The sequence below is a fragment of the Sciurus vulgaris genome, assembly GCF_902686455.1.
Source record: "Sciurus vulgaris genome assembly, chromosome: 2".
Classification (NCBI taxonomy): Eukaryota; Metazoa; Chordata; class Mammalia; order Rodentia; family Sciuridae; genus Sciurus; species Sciurus vulgaris.
In genome coordinates, this window is record NC_136462.1 from 52,561,053 (window position 1) to 52,584,989 (window position 23,937).

General features: G+C 40.3%; 1 pseudogene across 1 annotated transcript; it reads left to right on the top strand.

Annotated features, from left to right (window-relative positions):
- Nucleotides 1–4,158: 4,158 nt before the first annotated feature.
- Nucleotides 4,159–11,306, top strand: LOC306655072 (dnaJ homolog subfamily B member 6-like; annotated as a pseudogene). The gene is made up of 2 exons (XR_013766982.1): nt 4,159–4,229; nt 10,575–11,306. The product of XR_013766982.1 is annotated as a dnaJ homolog subfamily B member 6-like (transcript).
- The last annotated feature ends 12,631 nt before the right edge of the window (nt 11,307–23,937 follow it).

Below are 23,937 nucleotides of genomic sequence, written 5' to 3' on the forward strand. Positions count from 1 at the left end.
GAGTTAAGGCAGAGTTTGATTAGAAAAAGATCTCTTGCCTATGGTGGTGATTATCATGCTTTATCAAGGGACACAGTCTTAACCTCAGACTGCTCCCCGTTTTTAGTGCTTTGCCGGAGAAGTCAGTCATCAAATCCCCACTGAGGGCCAAGCTTCCTTACTGCTGCTCTGTGGTTTGAAATGGAAAATCACCTCTCTCTCCACCTCTAACCCTTCAGGCAAACTAAATGATTCTGAGAAAGGCTTTGCACAGGGCTTTGAAACTACTCTATAGTGCTTCAGGTCAGGGAGAGAGTTTTTAGTGAGGATTTTATTAGCCCAAATTTGGAGGCTTCGGTTGCATTTATTGGGGAAATAGGGCCCTTAGGAGCACATCCTCTCTGGGTGCCTCTTAAGGTTGTGGATATCGAAGTGCATGGAGCCAGGGGCCTAGAATTCCTTTTTCTGATTAAATGGAGTTAGCTGAGGGCTAAACAATTTCAAGAGATGTAGTTTGTGTGCTTAAAGAGTGAGGTTGGGTTGATCAGGTCTATGGGCCTGCGAACAGGAAGTCATAGGTCCCACCTCAGTATTGCTTCAGTGACTTAGATGCCAAGCACTTTGGCTTTAAAAGAATTTTTTTGAGGCCATGCACAGGATTGTTGCAAGGAAAATTTCCTGGCCGCTTGTTGGCCCAAGTGAACTCCTCAAAGGCAGCTCAACTTCTGGACATGCGTTTTTCTGCTCCAGAGATGGACTGACTGGGCCAGGGCTTCCTGGTGAAGGCCTCCACTGGGCCAGGGGCCACTGAGCATCGATCTCTCACTGTCCCTTTGTACCTCCCCTCAACCTGCATCATCCAGTTCTGTAGCACATCTCCTTGTTTGTAGTATTGTGACCCCTGTGTTGCTGGCAAAGTCCTTTTCAAAACATGAGAAGTGAAAGGGGATGTGTGTGCGGGGGAGAGTTTGTTCAAAAGTTCCTGATGTTCTGGATATCAGGACGAGATCTTCAATTAAAAACCAATTAAGTTTTCTGTCATCACATGCTGTGGTTAGGGTAGGCAGCTGTCAATGTAGTGTATTTTCAGAAGGAAACTCCTTGACTACATATCTAAAAGCATCTGTTTACCTCCTCCCCTTCATAGCATCTTTTATTTGGGTGAAGAGATTGCTTACCTCAGGGCCCCTTTTTACAAATTCTTAAACCTCTGAAAGGTAAAAGATGTACAGCTGTTGGTATTCCTTAACACTTTAGTCTGAAATAGTTTGGCTAGTGACTTCCTAGTGTAGCTAGCTGAGGGATTATAGGGTGAGAAGGTTGTAGGTTAGAGTGGTGTGTTTTATGTTGGGGGAGTGGCGCTAGATGAGGAAGGTCGTGGCACCTGAGTTGGTGGATGGGATGCTCCAAAAATATTTTCTTCCTTTGCTGCAGTTTTCCTCAAAGCCCTATTTTGATGACCTCCTCCCTTCTGGTTGTCACCACTGTGCTGGCAATGCCAAACTAATTATTGAGCAATGTAGGCAAGTAATTAGAGAGAGGCCCAATGGGAAGCATTTCATTGTGCCTACTCTCTTTGTGCTTTAAAGTGACCTTTAATGTTACTAATTATAATGTCTTCTCATAGCTTTTAATCCTTTTTTCCCTCTTGCTTGTAAATGAAACAGCTATTTATTTTGTTTGGAGTCTTTCTGGGAGGAGGATAGAAAAATAACACCTCTTATCTCTGAAAGACTTTAATATCTCTTCCTTGGGATGGAGGCTAATTCGGGAATCCAGGCTGCAGATAGGCTGCTAGCTGGTGCCCACTGGCATCGCTTTACCAGTCGTTAAAATATTGATAAACTTTCCGTACTGGTTGAAGCTACCTGCTGCCCTGAAGCTTCTGGCTGACCACCAGCACCTTCCCTGGAAGGTTCTACCTCTCCTCAACGTAGTAATCAAAAGGGCAGACATCACAGGAGACCTCCTAACCTACTTCAGTTCCTTGGTCAGTAGAAGGTTCCTGGGGGCAGTGTTTATGACCTTACTTTTCTTTGCCAAGCTCTATTTAAAGCTACCCATATCATAACACAGGGGACTTTGGGACCCATCTGGCACCTTTCCCATTTTTATGAAAAAGTTTTATTTGAACATAGCCAAACTTACATGGTGTGACGTGGTGTTATGGCCTTGTTCATAGGAAGAAAGGTGGAGTTGAGTAGTTGCAACAGGGACATGGTTGCCCCCAAATCTTGAGAGATGTATTACTTGGCCCTTTTCAGAAAAAGTTTACTAACTTCTGTTTATCCATCCTCACAGCAACAGCAGGTCTGAGGAGATGACTTGCTGAATATTCTGTAAGTACAGCACCTGTAACTTTGGTTTCTCCCTTGGCCTCTCCTAGTGTCTTGCGTGACCCTACTGCTGTTAATAAATGAAAAAGGCAATGAAGAAAGGGGGCTTGTCATTGTTTTTTTTTTTTTTTTCTTTTTTCCAACAAATGTCAAAAAAACCCTATGAGTATTTCTGACATTTCAAAAAAAAAAAAAAAATGTTGGTGGTTCCTTATTTGCATGGAGCTTTATGTGGTTCAGAAAGCCCATCCGTAATCCATTTGAGTTAAAGTCCCATTTGTCACTGCTGTCACGATTGTAAAATATATTTGAAACCTTTTTGCTTCAAGGAAAATAGAAGGCTTCACTGCACTTGACATTGAGCTGAGACTTTGCCACTCTCAGAGAAATGTCAATTCGGAGAAAGACTTGTGCAAAATGAGAGTTGGACAAAATAATTATCCTTGAAAAAGGGTTTTGCTTTTTGCTTAAACAGGATTCATTTTCCTGAAAGCCTATAGGTTCCTAAAACAAGAAGAAGTTGTGAGAGAGTTAGTGTTGGGGTCACCCCTACAGGTGACCTGGACTTCACTTATCTACTTAATGGCAGGCTCGTAGCACAGACAATGAGAGATGGCAGAGAAGTCCAGCTGCAGTTTCAGTTTTGTAGTCACTTTTAGAATAAAGGTTTTATTTAGGTAAAAAACAGTGAGTGTTTTCTAGGGGAAAATATCTCATCAACAAAGCAAAGTACAATGACGAGAACTTTTTTTTTTTTGAAAAAGAGTATTTAAAATCCCTGATTCACTTTTGAGAAAGTGTGTTTAATGATTTCATGTTCCCCTAAACCGGAGCCCTTTTCAAGGTCTATGTTAGCAGTGTCAGGAAACCTAGCCACTTTACCCAAGATCCTTTTAGCCACCTTATGTGACTGTCACAGAAGTGACTTCAGCAGAAAAGGTGTGCTTCTTTACACTCTGGTTTTCCCTAAACCAGAGGAATGGATGCTTTGGTTTCCAGGTCTTTTCAACCTTTCTGTTTCATCAATTAAGAAAAGATCCCATTTAGGTCTATTCAGGGGTTTAGTTACCCCAACCGGAAGACAATAAGTAGCCAGGTGACTTAGCAGTCATTTTCCACAGGGTTTAAAATGGTGCCCAGCTCAGGCTGTTCAGGTGCAAGTACAAAGTTGACAAGGCCTTGTGTGAGCTTGCTTTCAATTTATAGATAATCTGAATGTGCCTAAAAGCCCCAGAGACTCTTCTCAGGCAGTTGTACATTATCATGCTATTGCTTCTCTAACGTTCCATGTCAGTTTCTTTCCCTCTTGCTCCCATCCACCCACTCCTTTCCACTCAGATTTTCTACACATATGTTAGAAAAAGTCAGGAAGAAAGAAAATCAAGAAGAGGGTAGGAAAACGTAGGATCCAAAAGGGAAGAAAGGAGCAGCCACCGTATAAACCTGAGATGAAAAGAACAAAGACGACGCAAACATTGTCATTTCAAGAGGCAAAGGGAACATTAGAAATGCATGTAATAGGACGTAATAGCCTTATGTCCTGTTCAGAGAGAGTTCCACAGGGGTTGTCTAATGGGGATTGTTGAAGGCCTGAAGAGTCTTCAGGGAAATGTCAGAAATGGGCCATTTTACAGGTCATTTTATTTACCTGAATGAGTTTTTACATAGAGTTGGATTTTTTTTTTTTTTTTCCTTTTTAGGTTGAGTATGAAAAAGATAATAAGGGGAGCCGCTGCCGCCACCGCCGCCAGCGCAACCGTGCAGGACCGCAAGAACCCGGCCGCCCGCCCTGTCCCGTCCCGTCCACCACGTCCTCGGACTTGTTCCAACAATCTGTTAAAACATGGTGGATTATTAAGAAGTTCTAGGCGTGCAGAGACATGCCTCTCCCGAGGATATCAAAAAGGCATCCAGGTAGGAGGAGGAGGAGGAGGAGCGCGGCGGGTCGTTTGGACTCGCAGTGACTGCATTAGCGCTCCAGATGGCTGCTCAGAGGAGAAGGCGAGTGGTGAGTTGTTTGGACTTAAAGTGACAGCGCCCGAACACAGGGGGGCTGCCTGGAGGAGAAGTGTGGTGGGTCGCTTGGTCTTGAGTGGCCATACCAGAGCTCCGGGCGGTTGCTCAGAGGACCCGTGCTGTGGGTCATGTGGATTCAGAGCCACTCAGAGCGACCGCTCCTGAACACCCGGGGGGTTATCTGGAGAAGGAGGAGGAACGGGGAAGGTCACTTCGACTCGGAGTGATGGTTTGCCCAGGGCTACGGGTGGTTGGTGGGAGGTGGAGGCACACAGTGAGTTTCTTGGACTCCTAGTGACCGCACCGGAATACTGGGTGGCTGTCTGGAGGAAGAGGCGTGTGGTGGGTCTCTGGGTCTCAGAGCGATTGTACGGGGCCCCAGGTGGCTGCTCAGAGGAGGGGCCGCATAGCCAGGCGATTAGGTGCAGAGCAGGGTCCCAGGATCTAGGAGGCTTCTGGGTGGAAGAGCCGCACAGAGACAGGCTTAGGGCGGAGCAAAGGTTCCAGGCCTGCAGGCAGATTCTCTGAGGAGGGGCAGCCTAAGGAGATTCATCTGCGAAGGGTGAGGCTCCCAGGCCCAGGAGGTAGGGCCGGGCCCCTGGGAACTTTGCAGAGGAAGGCAGCCCAGCCCAGGCGGTAGCTGTAAATTGAGGGGAACCTCTAGGAGGGTACTGACCAGCGAGACCTCCCCACCGGGTGAGTCTTCCCTGCCGGGTGAGGTTTCCCCACAAGGACGGTAAAACCAGAGACACAGGCCCAAACAGGCCTTGCCTCAGCCCGCAGCCTAGGTCCCATTTGGATGACCATTGGTCAACAAGTGGAGGCACCTCTGCCCACTAGCAGGGATTATACCCCACCTGAAGGCCACCACTCCTAGAGAGGCAGCTTCCTTGTGGAGCACTGCATTATCAACTTCCTCCAAGACTTCAGCCTACTGAAGGCTAAGGGGGGATATATATAGAAATCTTCAGGGACATTGTAAGTCAATAGAGGAAATCTGCAATATCTCAGCGGTCCACTGATACCTGAACAATATGAGAAAACAAGGAAAGAATATGCTGCAAACAAATCTAGATGTTACATCAATAAAACCCAATGACAGCATGGCAGAAGAAATGACAGAAAAGGAGTTCAGAATGTACATAATTAAAATGATCAGAGAGGCAAACGATGAGATGAAAGAGCAAATGCAAGCATTGAATGATCACACCAATCGACAGGTAAAAGAGCAAATACAGGAAGCAAAAGATCATTTCAATAAAGAGTTAGAGATATTGAAAAAAAACCAAACAGAAATCCTTGACATGAAGGAAACAATAAACCAAATTAAGAACTCCATAGAAAGCATATCCAATAGGATAGAACACCTGGAAGACAGAACCTCAGACATTGAAGACAAAATATTTAACCTTGAAAACAAAGTTGAACAAACAGAGAAGATGGTAAGAAATCATGAACAGAATCTACAAGAACTATGGGATATCATGAAAAGTCCAAATTTAAGAATTATTGGGATTGAGGAAGGTCTAGAGAAACAAGCCAAAGGAATGAACAATTTATTCAATGAAATAATATCAGAAAATTTCCCAAATCTGAAGAATGAAATGGAAAATCAAGTTCAAGAGGCTTATAGGACTCCAAATATACAAAATTACAACAGACCCACACCAAGGCACATTATAATGAAAATACCTAACATACAAAATAAAGACAGAATTTTAAAGGCTGTGAGACAAAAGAACCAAATTACATTCAGGGGGAAACCAATACGGATATCAGCAGACTTTTCAATCCAGACCCTAAAAGCTAGAAGGGCCTGGAACAACATTTTTCAAGCCCTGAAAGAAAATGGATGCCAACCAAGAATCTCATACCCAGCAAAACTTACCTTCAAATTTGACGATGAAATAAAATCCTTCCATGATAAACAAAAGCTAAAAGAATTTACAAGAAGAAAGCCAGCATTACAGAACATTCTCAGCAAAATATTCCATGAGGAAGAGATGAAAAACAAAGAAGCAAATCAGCAAAGGGAGGAATTATCCTAAAGGAATTGTCAAATAAAGGAGGAAACAAGTTGTGTCAAACAAATAAATAAATAAAATTTAAAAAATGAACCAAATGACTGGGAAACCAAATCATATCTCTATAATAACCCTGAATGTTAATGGCCTGAATTCATCAATCAAAAGACATAGACTGGCAGATTGGATTAAAAAGAAAGATCCAACAATATGTTGCCTGCAAGAGACTCACCTCATAGAAAAAGATACCCATAGACTAAAGGTGAAAGGATGGGGAAAAACATACCAAGCATATGGACTCAGCAAAAAAGCTGGAGTATCCATCCTCATTTCAGACAATGTGGACTTCAAGCCAAAGTTAGTCAGAAGGGATAAAGAAGGTCATTTCATACTGCTTAAGGGAAGCATAAATCAGCAAGATATAACAATCATAAACATCTATGCCCCAAACAGTGGCTCATCCATGTATGTCAAACAAATCCTTCTCAATTTCAGAAACCAAATAGACCATAACACAATAATACTAGGTGATTTTAACACGCCTCTCTCACCACTGGACAGATCTTCCAGACAAAAATTGAGCAAAGAAACCATAGATCTCAATAACACAATCAATAATTTAGACTTAACGGACATTTATAGAATATACCATCCAACCAAGAGCGAATACACTTTCTTCTCAGCAGCACATGGATCCTTCTCTAAAATAGACCATATATTATGCCACAAAGCTAATGTTAGCAAATACAAGAAGATAGAGACACTAGCATGTATTCTATCAGATCATAATGGATTGAAGTTAGAAATAAATGAAAGAGTAAAACACAGAAAGTATTCCAACATCTGGAGATTAAACAATATGCTATTATATGATGAATGGATAACAGAAGATATTAGGAAGGAAATTAAAAAATTCTTAGAGGTAAATGAGAACAAAGAAACATCATATCAAAATCTCTGGGACACTATGAAAGCAGTACTTAGAGGGAAATTTATTTCATGGAGCACATTTAATAAAAGAAGTAAAACTCAACAAATAAACGACCTAACACTACAGCTCAAAGCCCTAGAAAAAGAAGAACAGAACAGCACCAAAAGTAGTAGAAGACAGGAAATAGTTAAACTCAGAGCTGAAATCAATGAAATTGAAACAAAAGAAACAATACAAAAAATTGACAAAATAAATAGTTGGTTCTTCAAAAAAATAAACAAAATTGATAAACCTTTAGCCACACTAACAAAGAGAAGACGAGAGAAAACCCAAATCACTAAAATTCGGAATGAACAAGGAAATATCACAACAGACAGGATTGAAATACAAAACATAATTAGAAGCTATTTTGAAAATCTATACTCCAACAAAATAGAAAATTTCGAAGACATCAACAGGTTTCTAGAGACATATGAATGCCTAAACTGAACGAGGAGGACATAAACAATTTAAATAGACCAATTTCAAGTACTGAAATAGAAGAAGTCATCAAAAGCCTACCAACAAAGAAAAGTCCGGGACCAGATGGGTTCTCAGCCGAGTTCTACAAAACCTTTAAAGAAGAGCTCATTCCAATACTTCTCAAAGTATTCCATAAAATAGAAGAGGAGGGAACCCTCCCAAACTCATTCTATGAAGCCAATATCACCCTGATACCTAAACCAGACAGAGACTCATCAAGGAAAGAAAATTTCAGACCAATATCCTTAATGAACATCGACGCAAAAATTCTCAACAAAATTTTAGCAAATCGCATACAAAAACATATTAAAAAGACAGTGCACCATGATCAAGTGGGTTTCATCCCAGGGATGCAAGGTTGGTTCAACATCAGGAAATCAATAAATGTCATTCACCATATCAATAGACTTAAAGTCAAGAATCACATGATTATTTCAATAGATGCAGAAAAAGCATTTGATAAAATACAGCACCCCTTCATGCTCAAAACACTAGAAAAAATAGGGATAGTAGGAACATTCCTTAACATTGTAAAGGCCATTTATGCTAAGCCCATGGCTAATATCATTCTAAATGGTAAAAAACTGAAAGCATTCCCCCTAAAAACTGGAACAAGGCAGGGATGCCCTCTTTCACCACTTCTATTCAACATCGTTCTTGAGACTCTGGCCAGAGCAATTAGACAAACCAAAGAAATTAAAGGGATACGAATTGGAAAAGAAGAACTCAAACTATCCCTGTTCGCTGATGACATGATTATATATTTAGAGGAGCCTAGAAATTCCACCAGAAAACTCTTAGAACTCATAAGTGAATTCAGTAAAGTAGCAGGTTACAAGATCAATGCCCATAAATCCAACACATTTTTATACATAAGTGATGAATCTTCAGAAAGAGAAATTAGGAAAACTACCCCATTCCCAATAGCCTCGAACAAAATAAAATACTTGGGAATCAACCTCACAAAAGAGGTGAAAGACCTCTACAATGAGAACTATAGAACACTAAGGAAAGAAATTAAAGAACACCTTAGAAGATGGAAAGATCTTCCATGTTCTTGGATAGGCAGAATTAATATTGTCAAAATGGCCATACTACCTAAAGTGCTATACAAATTCAATGCAATTCCAATTAAAATCCCAATGACGTACCTTACAGAAATAGAGCAAGCAATTATGAAATTCATCTGGAAGAATAAGAAACCCAGAATAGCTAAAGCAATCCTTAGCAGGAAGAGTGAAACAGGGGGTATTGCAATACCAGATCTTCAACTCTACTACAAAGCAATAGTAACAAAAACGGCATGGTATTGGTACCAAAATAGAAAGGTAGATCAATGGTACAGAATAGAGGACACGGACACAAACCCAAATAAATACAATTTTCTCATACTAGACAAAGGGGCCAAAAATATGCAATGGAGAAAAGATAGCCTCTTCAACAAATGGTGCTGGGTGAATTGGAAATCCATATGCAACAGAATGAAACTAAACCCATATCTCTCACCATGCACGAAACTAAACTCAAAATGGATTAAGGACCTCGGAATCAGACCAGAGACCCTGCAGATTATAGAAGAAAAAGTAGGTCCAAATCTTCACCTTGTTGGTCTAGGATCAGACTTCCTTAACAGGACTCCCATAGCACAAGAAATAAAAGCTAGAATCAACCACTGGAATAGATTCAAACTAAAAAACTTTCTCTCAGCAAAGGAAACTATCAGCAATGCGAAGAAAGAGCCTACAGAGTGGGAGAATATCTTTGCCAATCATACTTCAGATAGAGCGCTAATCTCCAGAATCTATAAAGAACTCAAAAAACTCTACTCCAAGAATTCAAATAATCCAGTGGACAAATGGGCTAAGGAAATGAATAGACACTTCACAGAAGAAGATCTACAAGCAATCAACAAACATATGGAAAAATGTTCAACATCTCTAGTAATAAGAGAAATGCAAATCAAAACCACCCTAAGATTCCATCTCACCCCAATTAGAATGGCGATTATCAAGAATACGAGCAACAACAGGTGTTGGCGAGGATGTGGGGAGAAAGGTACACTCATACATTGCTGGTGGGGCTGCAAATTAGTGCAGCCACTCTGGAAAGCAGTGTGGAGATTCCTTAGAAAACTCGGAATGACCTTCCATTTGACCCAGCTATCCCACTCCTTGGCCTATACCCAAAGGACTTAAAATCAGCATACTACAGAGATACAGCCACATCAATGTTCATAGCTGCTCAATTCACAATAGCCAGACTGTGGAACCAACCTAGATGCCCTTCAATTGATGAGTGGATAAAGAAACTGTGGTATATATATACAATGGAATATTACTCAGCCATAAAGAATGATAAAATTATGGCATTTGCAGGCAAATGGATGAAATTGGAGAATATCATGCTAAGTGAGATAAGCCAATCTCAAAAAGCCAAAGGACCAATGATATCGCTAATAAGTGGAGGATGACACATAATGGTGGGGAGGGAATGGTTAGTGTTAGGGTTAGAGTTTGGGTTAGGGGGGGGGCAAATATGGAGGAAGGAAGTACTGTATAGAGGGTAAAGAGGGGTGGGAGGGGTGGGAGGAAGGGAAAAAATAACAGAATGAATCAAACAACATTACTCTATGTAAATTTATGATTACACAAATGGTATGCCTTTGCGCCATGTACAAACAGAGAAACAACATGTATCCCATTTGTTTACAATAAAAAAAAAATAAAATAAAATTTAAAAAAAAAAAAAAAAAAAAAAGGCATCCAGACAAAAATCTGGCCAAAAAAAAAAAAAAAAAAAGGCAAAGTGGCATCCAGACAAAAATCCTGAGAATAAAGAAGAAGCAGAGAGAAAATTCAAACAAGTAGCTGAGGCGTATGAGGTGTTATCAGATGCTAAAAAATGGGACATTCATGACAAGTACGGCAAAGAAGGCTTAAATGGTGGAGGTGGAGGTGGAAGTCATTTTGACAGTCCTTTTGAGTTTGGCTTCACGTTCCAGAACCCAGATGATGTCTTCAGGGAATTTTTTGGTGGAAGGGACCCGTTTTCGATCGACTTCTTCGAAGACCCATTTGAAGACTTTTTTGGGAATCAAAGGGGTCTCTGAGGAAGCAGAAATCGAGGTGCAGGCTCATTTTTCTCTGCTTTCAGTGGATTTCCATCATTTGGAGGTGGATTTTCTTCATTTGATACAGGATTTACTTCAGTTGGGTCACTAGGTCACGGTGGCCTTACTTCATTCTCTTCTACATCATTTGGCAGCAGCAGGATGGGTAACTTCAAATCTATATCAACTTCTACCAAAATAGTAAATGGCAGAAAAATCACTACAAAAAGAATTGTTGAGAATGGTCAAGAAAGAGTAGAAGTTGAAGAAGACGGCCAGTTAAAGTCCTTAACGGTAAATGGTAAGGAGCAGCTGCTATGCTTGGATAACAAGTAATTCAACGCACGCATTTAACAAAAACGCTAAACTATTACAAGCACCATTTGAGGATTAACAGGAACATTTTTTTGAAGATTTCAGACGAACTCGACTTTCAGTATAATTATACCTAATCTAAAAGTATTTAGAAACAGCTCATCGGAGCCCCTATTTGTCATAGACTTCTGAGTTTATTGTTGGGACCACACAATAGGACCATTTTTTTTTTTTTTTTGTCTTTAAAATTGTTGTAATCTCTGTGTGCACTTTGCTTTTTTATTAAATGTAATCCAAGGTGAACCTTGACTTTGAGTAGTGCTAGAACAAGATTGTATTCACATGGATCTGCTTTCCATTGTGTTTGACATGTGAGCCAAGTAGTGTCAGCCTGCTATGAGCTAACATTGCCAGGATCAGCCTCCTGTAGAAATAATTTTTTTTCAGTATTTAGTAATGAAAGATATTAGTGCACTAATGGTAATACATTTCTGGTTTAATATAAATTTAAGGATGTTTTCTAGTTGTGCATGAATGCTGACAGCTTAGTAAAGTTTTGACAATTGTTTAAATATGTAATGTTAAGCTTATGTTTAAAAAAGCTGGTAAACTGGATCTTTGTCATTTGCTTTAAAAAAAAAGAAAAAAGATAATAAGGAATAGGTGTGTGTGTGAGGTGTCTGTGTTTACGTGTGTGAGGTGTGTCTGGGAGCAAAGGATGGAGGCAGAGGAGAGGAGATAGAAGTCACACTGCAATACAAGAGCAAGGGCTCAGGAAGAACCGGTCTGGATTCACATCCTGGCTTTTTTTTTTTGACTGTGTTGTCCCTCAGTCTTAATTCATTCACATATGACATGGGACTAATAATAAATATCCCCCTGGCACAGGACATTGTGAAGATGTAATGAAATAAGACATTTACAGTGCTTTAAAGTATTAGATCTGACAAAGAATGTGTGTTCCTCTCCTTTCCTGTTCCCACCTAGGAATTCTGCTTATTTTCCTTTCTTGTTCTCTTAGCACATGGCAGACAGCAGACTGGCTCAGACCTCATTCATATCGTAGATCAAGTGAAGCTTTTTCTTAGATACACACAGAGCAAATATTTTGTCTTTAGAAGAGAAGGAACTGGCACTCTCCTTTTGATGAGAAGCCAGGAATATGCCTGGGGCACACAACTAGAGCTGTGGAAAAGATGATTAGTTATCTGAGTGTGGGAAGAAGGCAGAACTCAGGCCAACAGGTTTGAGCTGAGTTTAGTTGTGCATTTAGTACTGCCTGTGAGCTGGTTAGTTTTGCTTATAAACTTCCCTGAGGCTCTACCCTCTGGAACCACAAACTCGTGAAAAGGCCAGGCCAGTCTCCATCCAGGTGGGTCCTGGAGAGTAGGAGGGCAATGGGAGATGAGCCCACTGTGACCACTACTGTTTGCTGTCCTTGTCCTAGGGACCTACTCTGGTCTTGAAATCTTTGGGAAGGAGCACTCTTCCCAAGAGGCAGTCTCCTTAGCTGATAATGCACCAGTTCTGGTGTTGGGAGCGGGAGGTGAATGCTTGCACGGTACTTATTCTCATCCCTCAGGGAAGCCACACCCATTTGATTGTTAGAAACTGTTATAAAGCGTTGTTGAGCCTGCTCCATGATCTTTAGAAAAGTGGGCTCTTTGTGCTGTTGATTTTAGGCTGAGCAGAAAGAACTTGCCTTTCTGGTTGAAGACCTGGAAGTTTATGAAATTGGGAGGGTAGAGGAGGCTAAAGAAATTATATCAGTTGAAAACGTGTTTGGTTCAAGGCAAGAAAAACCCCGGCTCACAAGTGGCTTGAACAAATGGCAATTTTTTTTTCTTCACAGAGGAGGTTTAAAAGTTGATGACTGCCACTCTTATTTCATGGGCCCATGTCAGGCATCTCTGAGGGTCTCAGCTCTTTCTTTTGTTCTTTATTGCCTTTAGGGAGCAAGATTGGCCACCCCAACTCCAGAAGGTTTGTCAACAATCAAGCAGAAAAGAGAGTAAAGGGATAATGTCAGCTACGCCTGTCGTCTTTACCAGGGGAGCGGAACCCTTCCTAGTAACTCCAGGCAGATGTCGACTTGTATTTGAGTGACGGGGCTGTGTTACACGGTTATCTCTAACTCCAGAAGAGGCTAGGAAAGAAAGGAGAGGTGGGTGTCAAAGCACAATTTTTGAAGAAATTAAAACAAGACTCTCCTACTGATAAAAAGTGAATATGTGTCAATATTTATATTAATCCATTAATGGGACAACTAGCAGCCTAGGTTGGGTGGTTCAAAGGAGAGTTTGAGGAATAATTTGATAAAATAAGTTTGCTAGGTTGGAGACAAAGGGGTTCATGTCCAAGAGGACAGTAAAACCATAACTGTTGGTGTCAACTTCTTAGACAAAATTGTTGGCATCTCCACTGAATGCAAATCCCGAAGTTAGTGGTAACATCACAGAACAGAGCCCTAATAAATGGCATAGCAAACCTAACAAAGATGTATTTTCCAAGAGAATTAAATAATCCAGATGGTGTCCATTAGGCAATGCTCCGCTGTGACATTACAAGAACGCAGCCATCTTCTTACTTCAAGTTTTGGAAAAGTTTTCTTGAGACAGGTAAGGAAATTGGTATTGGGTCTGTTGACTCACTGTGCCTGCTGCAGGAAAAGCTTTGCAGGGGGCATGGCCAAGACTAAAATTTGCCACTTGGGTTTTATGGTTAATTTTGGGTCATGAAACACTTTTGATAAGGTAGGACAGATACTTTAAATTCCACAGATACTTCACATTCCCCATACTTTAAATTCCACATATGCGTGTTCCGCTTTTGGGAAACTAAGCACCCAAATCCAAACTTAAAACCATTAAATTGAAAGGTATATATTTTCATTAGAAATGGATCCTGTGCCTCACAGGAAGATTTGCCACCAGTATTACATGTATTAGTAACCATTTCTCTGAATTTATTTAAAATGTTTGATTTAAAAAAATTTTGATTTACTGCAGCTTTGCAGAAATACTTTGCTTGCATGAAATAGAGTATGCTTGCAATCTGAATTTTTCTGTTGTCCGTGGATACTTTTCTTTCTTTTGTAATTATAAAAGCTTTCTTTAAATTGCATTTGAAAGCTTGTTTTGAAACCTCCCAACCACAAAGTTCTTACGGAAAGAATTTCCCAGTGAAAGTCAGTGTCTTCATCTGATGTCTGCTGGTTTTTTTACATTGTTAAAAATCCAGTGAGAAATGGAAAGGCCTTCTTACATCTAGGGGGAATAAAATAAATTGATTTATGATTTTCAACAAGCATGACTGAGTAAGGAATCATGCCTATATAATTTCAAAGTCATGAAAAGATATTAATCATAATTAAATTTCCTCTAAGCAGACATTTGAAACAGAGATCAGATGCCCAGCTAATTGATTACACAACTATAGGCTAGTCACCCAACAGAGGCAGGGAAGGACAGTTTAGACTCAATGTCTGAAGATTTAATACCTGGTGGGAAGCAGGGAATTGGAACAAAGGTGGTAATGAGGGATAACAGAAATCAGCTAGAAGGGCAATGGGCATGTCCCTATTGATTATGTAGTATGTAAAGAGAAAAAGTGATTAATAGAAAGGAGAGAATGAGAAAAAGAAATGACATTTTTTTTTCTTTTTAACTATAGGTAGAAGCTACATTCTTATAAAGGACAGTCCAGCCAGTTTGAGATTTAAAAAAAAAAAAAGCAAAGTTGCTTTACAATGGAAATGCAAAAGTTAGAGTTCTGCCAGATTTCTAAATTCTTGTGTTCTTTTTTGTTATAAGTAAAATAGTGTAGTTTTCAGGCAGCTAAACTTTTCAGGATAAAACCAGGATTTTTTTTTTTTTTTTTTTTAGTGTATCTAGCTTGGAATTGCTTAAAAGGAATAGTGGTTTTGATTTTCCAGGTTATGTTTTAAGGTTTTCTTTTCTTATGTGGGAATTAAATGCCCACACAGACTGGAGAGAGAAGAGACAAAAGAAAGTGTTTTTCAGTTGGTGACATGTCTGGATGGTCTGGAATGGGTGTCGAGGCAACTGAGAATTAACTCTAATTTACTTGAAACTGGCTGAAGGAATTTTTTTTCCGGTGGTCTTCATGTGCTGCCCACATGGTTGGCATTTCCTTCTTTGATCTTTGTCCCATGACATTATACACAGCATTATAAACGTGGGCGGGAAGGACAGGGGAGAGACTGCCCTGGCAGAGCCATCTGTTCCTGTTACACAAACCATCCATTTCTGCTGGTCGATGGATACTGCATTCATCTTTGGCAGTGACCTCTCTTGCACTCCATTACTGGCTGGTGTGTTTAAAAGCTCTGGTACCTCCGATGGATGTTTCTAGAGGATACACTTAAACTAGCTCTCAGGGAGAGATTTTTGTTCCTGCCCAGTGTCCTTTTTTACTTTCTCATTTCCTCTTTCCCTTTCCTCTTTGGAGAGCTCAGAGCACATTTTTTTTTTTTTTTTTTTTTTTTTCTCCTAAGGGCTTAATTATTCTGTCTTGTACTCCATGGCTGCTCTGTAGGTGGCTGTTGATTGTAGGACACCCTATTTGTCTTGAGAGCCTCCCAGGCTACCATTATTTGCTCTATTACAGCTTAGGACTCTGAAATGCCTGAAGTCATGGAAAGTCAGAGTCTGAGGCCCCACAGAACTTATGTCTTTTGACTTAGTTAACTGCAGTTGTGTTTATATTTCTTCTGCAGAGAACACACATACATTTGATAATGTCGTTTTGCTATCAACTCCCATGCTTATCCAGAAAGAGAAGTTCTGAAAACAAATGGGTTTCTAACTGTGGATGCATGAAGGGCTCACTCTTTTGGTGGGAAAGTGTCACAGAAAGTCTGGGACCCAGGTATGTAAAGCCTGCTAGTGAGTTCCTTAATACACAGTAGACAAAATTGTGGTTTATAATTTGCTGTTATATGTGGACTCTCTCTGTGATTTCTCCCAAGTGGAAGTGTGCACTACACCCATGCACACACTGAGACCACTTAAATACTCGTTGGTCCTAGATATGGATTTAAAATTTAGGAATCTTAGCAGGGCAAAGGATTTTAGATATGAACTGATGAGCGTGCAATATAGTGAAAGTATCTCTCTCTCAGTTCGAGCATTCTTCTTCAGTGACTCTATTTTAAATTGTGGCTCCTTCGATTGTCTTGAGAATCGCCATGAACCTGAAGTCCATCAAGACCCATAGCTTATTTTCTCATAGATGACGGCAAAGCCAGTTTCCCCTCGTCCAGCTTTTTTTTTTTTTTTTAAATTTACAGTTGAAATGTTAAGCCAAAGGGTTGCATTTGCATATCCTTATTGCCTTTAATTTTCCTGAACATCTGCATCTGGTTCCTTCTCACATTTATAGCCATTCTTGGTTACCTCAGCCTTAGAGATGTATTGAATGTGGTTGGTTCTCGTGTGTTTGCTATTACCACTCTAGTCTAAGCCACTGTCATCTGTTGCTAGTGCTAATGTATAAGCTCTACCTGACCTTTTAGCTTCCATTTTATTCCATTCTTTCCACCTCTACTGTTCTAGGTTACGTACTTTCCTTCTGAGAGGAAGTGAAAGGACACAGACATACAAAGAACTAGCAGCCTCAGTCGTGGGTCAAAAATAAATACAAAGCTCCACTTGCCAGGTCTCAGCAACAACTCGCCAGTCAGTTGCAGGTGCTCTGGGTGGAAGGAGAGGGGCACAGTGCGTGTCAAGGTGTCTTCCTCATGCTGCTCCTTGCCTCAGACCTGGCTCTCTGTTTTGGGGGCACAGAACTTTTTTATATTTTGGGTGATTTGAGCTCAAATAGCATGGGGATTTTACTAATTGACAATAAAAATGGGTAATCAGTGGTCAAGTATGTGACTTGAGTGAGTTTTCAGCTCTGTCGTTGAGACCAGACAATGATCTAACCAAAGAATAGACTTGGTGGTAAAGAGACCTTGTTCAAATGCCAGGACATATCTGAAGGACAATTGATCAATAATAAGGAAGCTGTCAGATTTCCTGGTGTCTAATGTCCAACAGAAATCGGATGGTCAGAGCACATAGTTGAAACCTGTCCCCTGTCATTGCTACTTAAAGGGGGGGGGGGGGGGGTGAACCAGCAGTTATGTGTAAAACCGAATCAGACCTGACCAAGAACCAGCCTTAATCTAGAATCCCAAAGACAAACAGAAATCGAAATTGAGTTACCTACAGATTTTATTCCAGGACCTGAGAAAGGCAACTAGGGGTGAGAGAGGTCTGAGTGGGATATTTCTCAGGTAACATAATTTATTTAGCTCCACTGGGTGAGAGAAAAACTGAGATGAAAGTAGTAAAAACCAAAAGGGAGACCAGCCTGGCTCGCCTAGTAAAGAACACGTGTTTCAGAAAAGAAAACAAACAAAAAACCCACGAAAAACAACAACAACAAAAAACCCAAATTCCTCCAGGGTTCCCACTAATTAGCTATTGGGTATGGTGAACACCAGCAGTTTTCTTGAGTAATTTTTCTATTTGTAGGGTCATTACATATCTGTAGATACTGGTGTTGCAAAAGTCAAGGGTAAAACACCTCCTGGAACCTCGAGTGAGCCTTTTTTGGTAAAGGGCTGGAGGTCTTGTTTATCTTTGAGGACTAGTGTTGGATAGGACATTCCTGTTTTTAAAGTTTCTCTCAAGATATAAAGTGTTTTTTTCTTTTGACTGTGTTATGTGGTGTGTTGGTCACAATGGTGGCAGGGCAAAGTGTTAGTTTTGCTTATTTATTATATTTATCACTTTTTTGTTTAATGTTTATCTTCTGCTTTTAGAATAAAAACTCTATGACATAAAAATACTTTCTTTGGCATGTTTTTGTTCTTGTTGTACCTTAGTACTTAGAACAATGTCCTGGCGCACAATAGGTAAGTATGTAATAAATATTGTTTGAATGAATTAGATGGTCTTCATTTCACCTTTGGGTTAGCCATAATTTGAGAAACCTACTTTCTGAGTCTTTGTTTTAGTTGTCAATGATGCCATTGAACCTCGAGGGCAAAATCTTTGAACAGATCAACGTTAATCCAATAATCAACTGTTCTTGGGGACAGTTAATGGAGCAATTTATCTTACACCAATGTCCCCACATTCTTTGAATATTGAAAGCTTCAAGGTAGATGAATTGGTAGAAGAGACATCACTTAGGGCTGTGAGACAACACAGAATGGTAATGTCTATTCAAGAAAAATCCCCAGAAGGCAATAGTTGATTCCTTCTCCTCCCACACACGGCAGAGTCTAGACGGTGCTGTTCACTGTAATGACAGTTATCAATATCTTATTAGAAAGTCATCTTCATGGAATTAAAATTTTTTAAAAATTTTATTTTAGAAAAACTTTCCAGAATATTTCTTTAACCATTAAAATTGGTATGATCAATAATTAATCACCTATTATTCACAAACCATTAGGCTGGACATTAGGGATAAAATAAGAAAGGTATATGGTTCTTGCCATGAAAGCACTACAGATCACTGTAGAAATAGTCATGCTCACATGTTGAAGGTGTCTGCCATGTGGTGTGGGAGTACTCAACAAGACCGGTGGGGAAACAAGGAAGGCCTCTGCTTAAATCACCCATATCGGTTGTGATAGGGGCTCTTTATGAAGGCAGAGGTGGTAGGTAACAGGTGGTAGGTAATGAACAGACATAGATGACAAATATTTAATATTTACCTGGTCATTATTGAGCAGGTAAATAATCTTCTATATACTGGATTATAGAAATGAATGAGGCATAATCTTAAACTTTGAGGAACTTATCTTTGTAGTAGATGGACATAAAAATAAGTGCTAAAATGGAGGCATACACATAAATACTATAAGATCAAAAGGGAGAGTGAGGCAGAAGTTGGTATAGAGCTAAATCTTTTTTTTTTTTTTTTGTACTGGAGATTGAACCCAGGGGCACTTAACCACTGACTGAGCCATATCTCCAGCACTTTTTAAAATATTTTAATTAGAGACAGGGTCTCACTGAGTGGCTTAGGGCTTACTAAGTTGCTGAGGCTGGTTTTGAACGCTTCATCCTTCTGCCTCAGCTTCCTGAGCCGCTGGGATTACAGATGTGTGCCACCATGCCCAGGCTGAGCAAAATCTTAATGTGTTTCCTAGGTAGACCAGGTGGGAAATGCATCTCAGGAAGAGAATGTGCTTAGAGAAGGAAGTCTCTGTAAAAGCTGAACCACGACTTTGTGAGATGAGAATGAAGGTAGTAAGCACAGGGAAATATTTAAATGGGTTGATCACTTATCATTTGCTCTGCAACATTCCAACACAGAACTTAGTGACTTAAAACAATGATCTCATGATTCTGTAGATCAGCATTTTGGGTTGGGCTCAGATGGATGGTTCTTTGGGTCTTAGCTGGACTCCCTTATGTATATGCCATTGCTCATGGAGGGAAGGCTGATCTAGGATGGCCTTAGCTGGGATGACTTCTGCTTTATGCAGTATCCTGCCATGTAAGCTACTAGCCCTGTCTTATTCATGTAGCAACCAAGCAGGATTCTAGGAGAGTGGGCAGTATGTGCTTAACCTTCTGAGGCTTAGGATCTGAACTTGGATAGTACACTTCTGCTGTATTTTAATAGACACAACAAGTCACAAGATTAGCCCAGATTTATGGAGGGGGAAATGGACTTTTTAATGGGAAGACCTCAAAATTCACATTACAAAGAATGTGAATTCAGGGAGCTATGAAATGCTGTAAACTTTTTTTGGTGCTATTTACTACATTTGAAAATGGAGAACGAAACTGATGGTTTGAATTTCTTTGCAAATGAGGACTGGGGTAGAAAGCTGGAGGAAAGCATATGTTTGAAATATCAACTATTAAAGAATAGAATAGGGGCATGTGTGGGCAAAGTAAATGAATGAGTATCCAGTTGAGAATGAAAACCATCCATTGAGTTATAACCACACATCATAAACCAATCATGTTTAGGTTGATTTTTACCCCCAGTCTGTTGGCTCTGAACAATAGAAAGGATTTGCCTGCAACATCATGACTGTAATGGTTTTTTCTCATGACACACATAATACTGGCAAAGACTAGAGTTGTCTCTTGGAGTATTATTTATTGATTTATGAAAGACTCCATAGGGGATTTTTAATTAAGTTTAATTTTATATCCAAGTTTTATAGCAATGAGTTTCACTTTTATTCATTCATTCACTCATTCAATAAATATTTATTGCCTATCTACTCTGTGCCAGGAACTATTTTAATTATAGGAAACACTAGCGATCCAAATGGAAGATAGCTTTTGTGGAGTTTACATTTTAGTGAGAGGGGATATAGAATAAACAAGATAAATGAGGAAAACACATGGTATGCATGAGAAGCATTAAAGAAAAAAATAAAACAAGAAGTGGGGATATGAACAAATTTCAAATTGTTACAGTTTTAAGTGGAATGTCAAGGATGACCTTATTGAGAATGTGCCTTTTGAGTGAAGACCAGGAACTGTGGAGTGGTAGGGGCAGATCACAGGGCCAGTGGTCAATGTAAGGGCTTGGTCTTTCCTCTGAGTGAGTTGAAGCACAAGAGTGAAGTGAGCTGACAGAGCATTTGAACAGTATTCTGTGGTAGGTCTTGAGAATACACTTTACCCTTGATGTGGGTTAAGGGAAGGACACAGAGGCCAGTTAGGAGGCTGTTGCAGTAGTGCAGGAGAGAGATGTTGGGGGTAGCCTTTAAGTGGTGAGAAGTGGCCAGATTCTGGACACATTTTGATCACAAAGTCTGTTGTTTCCATTTTCTCGGAGGGCTTTTTTTTTTTTTGTGGTTCTTGGGAATGATCAAACCCTGGGCCTCAAGCACAATAAGCCATGTGTGCTACATCTCTAGCTTGCTGTCCCTGTGACAAAATACCTCAGAAAAACAACTTAAAAGGAGGAAAGATTTATTTTGCCTCATGGTTTCAGAGGGTTCAGTTCACGGTCACTTGACTCCATCGCTTTGGCCTGTGGTGAGACAGAAAGAACATCATGGCAGGAAACACGTGGTGGAGCGAAGCTGCTGACCTTATGGCAGTCAGGAGGCAGAGGGGCGGAGAGAGGGAGAGGAGCCTAACTTCCTTCTGCTAGACTCTGCCTCCTAAAGTCGGCTCCACTTCCACTAGTGCTGCAGGTTGGCTGGCAGCCGCGCCTTTAGCATGGGGCCTTTGGAGGACGCTTCAGATCCAAACCATAGCACCAGCCCTTCCGATGAGCTCTTAATACCTTGACCAAAGTTATTTTCAGGGCTTATCCCACAAATGGTACCACCTTTTCCTTGGTTCTTTCAACAAACTTTTTTGGCAAGTATTTTAGGAGAGTATCTTGAACAACTGGTAAATGAATTATCCCTGAGGTTTATATGGGATAAACAAGGGTAGGAGGAAGGAAGTGAGGTGAGGATGAAGTGAAGGGGCAAGAGGGACATTCTTGAAACCGCTGACTTTGTGCCAGGCCTGTGCCATTAGTCTAGGAAAATGGAACCTCTTGCACAAAATATTGCTTTGGTTTTCAGGTTATTTGGTTTTACCTTGGAGAGAGAAACAAGCAGTTTGGGAGCTGTATCCTGATTTTCATGATAAGGTAATGAGAGTGGGCCAGGGTCATTCATTGGCTAAAATTGGCTGAGTGTCATGTGCCTGGTACATTATAGGTGCTGGGAATATAAGACACAGTAACAGCCTTTGATGCCTTCATGCAGGTCAAGTAGATGAGCACAGAGACAATTTTCATTACAGGGTTATGGGTGCATGTGGAATGAGCATTTAAATTGGTACAGAAATGCCCGAGAGGGCTTCCTGGAGAAAGAAACTCAGAAAGATGAATAGGAAATAAACATCTGTCTCAGAAGACAGTATTTTAGGCTGAAAGAACAGAACATTCAAAGGTTGGGGCATGAGAAGGAAGTGAATTCAAAGTACCTCAGGGAAGGATGCCTGGAAGTGGTGCAAGATGAGACCAGATTAAGTAAATAGACCTTCATCAGCCACAGGATGCACAATATAGGACTTCCATCAAGTTCCTATCCCTTGGCCTGTTTTATTTAGTTTGAGCTGCTTGGGTTTTCCTGTTTTCTATTAATAAGGGTGTTAGACATGAATGGAGAGTGGATCTGGGTTCACTATCAGCCTCTGCAGATTTATTATTGATCTTAACAACCTCCCCTCTTAACTCGCCTACTTTCGTGTTTGCTTCTGTTGTTTATTCTCTGTGAGCGTGTAAAAATCTCCCAGAAACAAGGTCCTGCCACAGAGCTTCCGCCTTGTAGTAGATAACATGAAAACAAGACACATTTACACACGTTATTGGTGAGTCTGTTTTCTTTCTGGCGTTTCATCTCTTTTGTCTTATTCTTATTTTATTGGACTCCCTCTCTTATTCGGGGAGGAATTACCTCATGTCGCCCCAGAAGCACGTAGAACCTGCTTCTAAAGACTCACTTGGACTCGGCGAAGGAGGAAATGCAAGTATCAGTCAGAGAGACTTCTGCTGAGGTTTACTTTATAAGAACAATAACAGCGCACTCTGTCTCCTCTCTCCAGAAAGCCTCCTATCCTTCCTATCCATCCTATCACTAGGAGAATAGAGGTTTTAAATTACTTGTTTATTCCTAGAATTTTTGCATCTGAAAGCCATTTTAGAGATCATCTGTATCATTGTTCCTCATCTCATATCAACCCCAACCTCTATAAAGAAACCTCATCTCATATTAACCAAAACCTCTAAGAAAGGTTAAAGAACTTGCCTGAAGACAGAGGCCCAGCCCACCATGGAGTCCAGGTGAGCCCTCAGGTGTACCTCAGGCTGAGTTGGAGTTGAGGGTCCTTTCTTTTCATGGATTAACACTCATCAGAGGCAGAAATCAAATGATTGAAAACAGTAGGCTTAAGATCCTGTGGATTCTCATGTGACACAACTACTCAACTACTCATTCACAGCACTTAGGCAGTTACGTGCCTTTGTTAAAGCAATTGTCCCTAGACACTTATGTAAGGTTACAAAATAGGACAATGGTATAAATCCTGACATTTACACAGGAATGTTGGAAAATAATTAATCACTGGGTGAAGTATTTTGCTGTAAGAACTTGCTAGTAGAAAAAAAATTAACATTCTGTATATAAGAAATATATTAGAAAACATATAATGTAATATTTTAAATATTAGTATAAATATTAGAAAATATATAAATAAATCTCTCTATGGATATCTATCATCCATCCATCTATCAATCATCTATCTAGATTTACCTGCAATTTTTCCAGGAACCTATTGCATCAAGTGAAGCCTGTTCATAGACTGGGATTTTATAACTCACTCTAGCTGTGTTAAAAGGCTCAATGAAAGTTTTTGATTTTCATGCTGAACTCCACAGCAATTTATGGCAGGTCAATTATGGCTTATCCCATAGAGTTCCAGCTGAGCATTATGACAGAGCCAGCAAACATGGGACTTAGGTAGGAAATAAGAGATGCTCTGTTTTGTGGGGGTGAGTGTAGATATGACTTATTCCGTCATTATTGCACTCTGGCGAGCCTTTCTTATGAAAGGTTGCTTTGAATCTTCAGGCCAGGACCTAGTCTGTGATCATTACAGCTTTTCAAGTCCTGATATCTACTTATCTCTTCAGTAGGCTCCTATGTGTTTT